General features: G+C 34.4%; 1 long non-coding RNA gene across 1 annotated transcript; it reads right to left on the reverse strand.

Annotated features, from left to right (window-relative positions):
* Positions 1 to 1,235: 1,235 nt before the first annotated feature.
* Positions 1,236 to 2,926, reverse strand: LOC117114223. Its single transcript, XR_004446314.1, has 3 exons — positions 2,810 to 2,926; positions 2,554 to 2,576; positions 1,236 to 2,209 (listed from the first exon to the last, which is right to left on the reverse strand). It is a non-coding gene; the product is annotated as an uncharacterized LOC117114223 (long non-coding RNA).
* Positions 2,927 to 4,930: the final 2,004 nt, after the last annotated feature.

Raw genomic sequence — 4,930 nt, forward strand, 5'->3', positions numbered from 1 at the left:
AGGCCTACACTGCTACCAGGGAAGATTTGGGATAAGGGGTCTAGAACATAAAAATTTCGCGGGGGCATTCCCCTTGATCCCATAGAACAGTGTTGTCTCGATCGGCTTAACTTTCGGTCCCCCTCCCCTTTCGGTGCCCCCCCCTTCGGTCCGGCTACTCCCCCACCTGATCGCTCAGTTTAATATTTAGCTATAGAGGTAATGGTTGAGAATCTGTGCTAATTCTTTCACTGTTGCGCTCAGATTAGCGACATGTAGACGCACTTACTTCAGAGCTCACTAGTAAAAACGACCTGTATTATGACCTCAATTTTTTTTTTAAATACCTGCAAATGAGTGTCAAAAAAACATTTTCTGTGACGTAGACACAATGTTTTCATAACTGCAGAATAACTGTTGAGTGACAACGAAATTGGCTTTTATACCTTTCGGAAATTTTGCATAGGCCTAGTTATTTTTAAGCTTTGAATTAAAAAGGACATTATGTGCTGGGTAAGCATCGTGTGAACACTTGTCTGTAGCAACATGCTTAGCCAACTTTCAGTAATAATTGCAATATCGACATTGTACTTTAAAACAAAAAAAAAAAAAAAAAAAATACAATTCATCAACCTTATTTTCAAGAGATCTTGTATTAGCTACGAAAAGTCTAGGACTGTCTATATTTGATTATTACGTTTAATAGATACAATGTTGGTCGAGATTTTTCCCCTAGTTTCATAAGGCCTAGTAATTTGTACCTGTATACTTCTCTGTAGTTTTCTTCCACCTCTTTTACCCTTTGACCTAGAAAATACGTATACGTACGAAAACCACTCAGGCACACCTGGTATAGACTCTGGAGGAATTATTGTAAATATGCTTGTATTGAAAATCGTTGTTACCTCCGTCATGGAGGTTATGTATTCACTGATGTCTATCTGTCTGTTAGCAAGATTACACAAAAACTAAGATGGATCATCATAAAATTTAGTGGTATGGTACATAAAGAGATGATTAACTCTTGGGGGAACAAAGTTTAAGAACAAAGTTTACGGATATTTGATTTTTACCCCTTGGACATACCCTCGAGCATAAATGATAATAATGGAATTGCACATACCGCCGGCGCTCCCACGCAGTTTTCGGTATTCAGACACAGGGCAGAGGTATGCCTACTATGGATAGAATACTCTAGTATTACAAATGTTATACGAACACCAGGGCACTCGGGACATACGACACAAACACTTTGATAGTTATGTAAGGTAAGTTGAGCAGTATTTAATAATTTCTTTTTCCCATTTACAGTTTTTATTTTACCATTTTTAAAGATTGGATGCATATTGAACATTTTATAGTTACACTCTGTCTTGCGTATTATTAAAAGAGCTTCAGAAGAATAAATGAATAAGATATGCGCACATTCAGTAAAATTTTGCCCCGTTGTCAATTTTTATGTGACATTCTTGAATTTGTCCATATATGGGCATATACATCATCACAGCCATATTATTTGAGCAAACCACAGATAATTTGTCGCAGAAACCTTGACAGCATGGAAAGAGGATCAGTTGTGTTATTGTATATCCGAAAGTCGAAATAGAATACATACCAAATAATAATTAGGCCTATTAGGTTTTAATCTTAAACATCAGATATCAATGGTGAGGCGGGGGCTTTTTTAGGTTTCCAGAATTTAATGAACATGTATTTTTTGATTAAATTATTACTGTATATGTATTGTTATTTTAATGTGCCATAGAAATATATATTTAAACTTGAGACATCCGACACAGCATTTGATTTACTAATATTCGATAATCGATAACATATCTCTGAAGCATAAAGTAAAGGTCTATTTACACATAACGCAATAGCGGTATGCAACAGTGACAAGACATTCTGTCGGCCGTCGTGCTCATCGTTCGCGGTATATTCTGTAGTCTGCTTGCTCAACGAATGATGCGTTCAGTGTTTCACATTACCATAAATTATGGGTCTTGTTTTTTTTGCCGCTGACGCGTTGTGTGTAAATAGGTCTTAAAGAGCGGGAGATTCCCAATTAAAATTATGTCATTCATTAGGGAAAATATTTATACATTGTGAAATAGCGTTTAATTATAACACAAAAGCCAAAATAACCAGTATATAGATCCTGTTTTTCTGGACATCACCAAATGCCGTAACTCAGATTTCTGACGAATTGGAATTCGTGTCCATTATTTTACTGTGGAATAAAAAGAATGTTTTAATAAAGTGTAAAAACAATATAATTTACCATCATCCACTATTGACATAAATTTTAGTTTATGGCAATTAATTGCATATTATAAACCTCTATGAAAAAATGTTTTTACACTAATAGTCCTAGAACGCTGTGTTATTATTACTATTATTATTATTGTTATTATAGTTATTGTTGTTACTATTGTTGTTATTGTTGCTGTTGTCGTTGTTGTTGTTGTTATTGTTGTTGTCGTCGAAACAGATACAGTAGTTAATTAAACACCTTTAAGATTAATATTTTAAAAAGGATATTATAGTATTAAATAGTAGGTGTTGACAACGTACCTTTTGAAGATTGACTTCTATAGCTGGAGAATAATTAAGAAATAATATTTTCATTATCATCATGACTGAATTATGATCTATTCATTCTGTATAATCTATTACATATTCAAAAAAATATATATCGGCATCGGTTGGGGCTGTGTGAAGAAAGTTTCTCCCGCTAGGACGATACGTGTATACGTTATAGTACAGAAATGTGCATGTAAAAGAAATAAGGGTATATAATATTATTTCATAATTAGTGCTAAGAACTTACCTTTTGGAGATTGACTTCGAAATCTAGTGAATAAATAAACAGAATAAACGTTGCATTAAAAAACTGGATATTCATGACTACAATTCAAAGGACGCTAATAGTATGTTTACATTCATTTAATTTCTAGGTAGACCTAAAATGTTTTGATTTTTGCAATGGAAAGAATATGTTTACCCATTCAGAAAACGAATTTGAAACGTAGAGATACTATACTTACAACACATAAACTTTTCTTATAACTATTTACGTGGTTTATCCAAAATTTATAGTAATGATTTAATGAGTTGAGAGACTGTTCCATTCAACTCGGCTTCTTCGGAAATCGGACAAAAACCACCATGGACAAAAACTATACAATGGACTATACCATGGGGTGGGTAAGGGGGTGGACAATGTTGGGTGGGCTTGCCTTTATCTCAATAGCATAGGTTCTCCTCGTCGTTGCATTGAACAGTCAGTCGTTCACTCATTGCAGTAGTCATAAGCATTCATTATTTGTATATTGATAGAAAGTTTAACATATTGCTTCAAAATTTAAGTCGTATCCTAAAACTGTTAAAATAGAAAAAATATTATTCGCTATAAAAATGTAGGGTGGATACCAACATAAAGTGCATCATTTCACAAATGATTGTTTCTTTTGTTGATTGCATAATTAGTTAAACTATAGATATGCAGTCGACATACTTGCTACTTGTTTAATCGTTATAAAAGTGGGTCTGCGGTAAGCTAGACATTACATTTTTTTCTCATATTTTGGGTTCCTGACATTGTTTTCACAATTTTCCATTCTTTTCAGACATCTTATGGCCAATAGCAATGCCGTACGCACTCATCAAACATAGTGATCTTTGCGCGAGTTTGTGCCGATATACAGTGAAAATATGCTAAAATCAGGCTTATTTTTAATCAGTTATAACTCCGTGGGATGATCGGTGACCCCCAATTTTTATTACATATTCTGAAAGCACATGAGTTGTAAATATGATTTTATAGATCATAATGGCGAATTAAGAAAAAACTTTTTATTTATGACGTTATTTTTATAATCGTTTGAACGTATCTCGCTTATTCTTGATTGATCGTCTGCCACCTGTGAGTATGTTATAGCTGAGACAATTCTCTTTCGGAAGTGTCCTTTCATTTTTCATTCTGACGACGTCATCATGGTCAAAAAAATTAACTTCTGGACCCCTCTCATCTATCTTTCTTAAACTTTAGGCCGGCAGACTGTATTTCGACGCTATTAGACTAATATAATATAGTTCATATGAAAGGAAAATTCGTGTGTCATTACTAACCTACATGCGTTTTTAAATTAAACATTAACAAGGTTCAATTTCTTGTGCCATTACCGTCCACGCACACGTCGTGACGTGCGCGTACGTGTGCGTGAAAATTTATTAATATCACTTTTCAGATAATTTAAATCATGTTTCAGGTCATTTTCAGCATCCCAAAACTTCCCATAATTTACAAGGCACACGCTCATTTCCACACGCATAGTAACATACTGAAGCTATAATTTACGTTTCCTTACATATTTTGGGTTCCTCACACAGTGTATTTATATCAGGAGTCAACTTTTTTTGCCATTACCGCGCGCGCTGGCGTCAAAACGTGCGCGTACGTATGCATAAATCTTTTAAAATTATTTTTTAAAACTAATTGGAGCATATTTTAGGAAATTTTGAGCATTTTAAAACTTTTCAATCTGTACCGCGCGCACTTCCTGAGGGTCAAAGTGCGGCGGATCACCAAACTCGTCCGCAGTGACGAGTTCAAGTCTAGTTATTGTTTATATTGTAAATACGTCATATGTATAATATTTATTTATGATTCAAATACATCATACCGGTATGTATAATATTTAGAAATGACATAATACTATGAACACGTTTATAATAGCAAGCTAATATTTAGGATTGATTTAGGTTGCAAAATTGAGGTAAAATTAAAGTGGTTAGTGCTTGTCTTTTGGTTAGCATACTACGGAATGTCGCAGGTTTAATCCAATCAAGCAAGGACACATTTCCAAACAGCTTCTATACATCCTCATAAAGTGGGTCTGAGGTAAGCTAAATATACCTTAGGAGTCGCCGCTAGTTACCTCGCCCACAC

Source organism: Anneissia japonica, unplaced genomic scaffold (assembly GCF_011630105.1).
Source record: "Anneissia japonica isolate Jap-2015-1 unplaced genomic scaffold, ASM1163010v1 scaffold199_len4679917_cov187, whole genome shotgun sequence".
Classification (NCBI taxonomy): Eukaryota; Metazoa; Echinodermata; class Crinoidea; order Comatulida; family Comatulidae; genus Anneissia; species Anneissia japonica.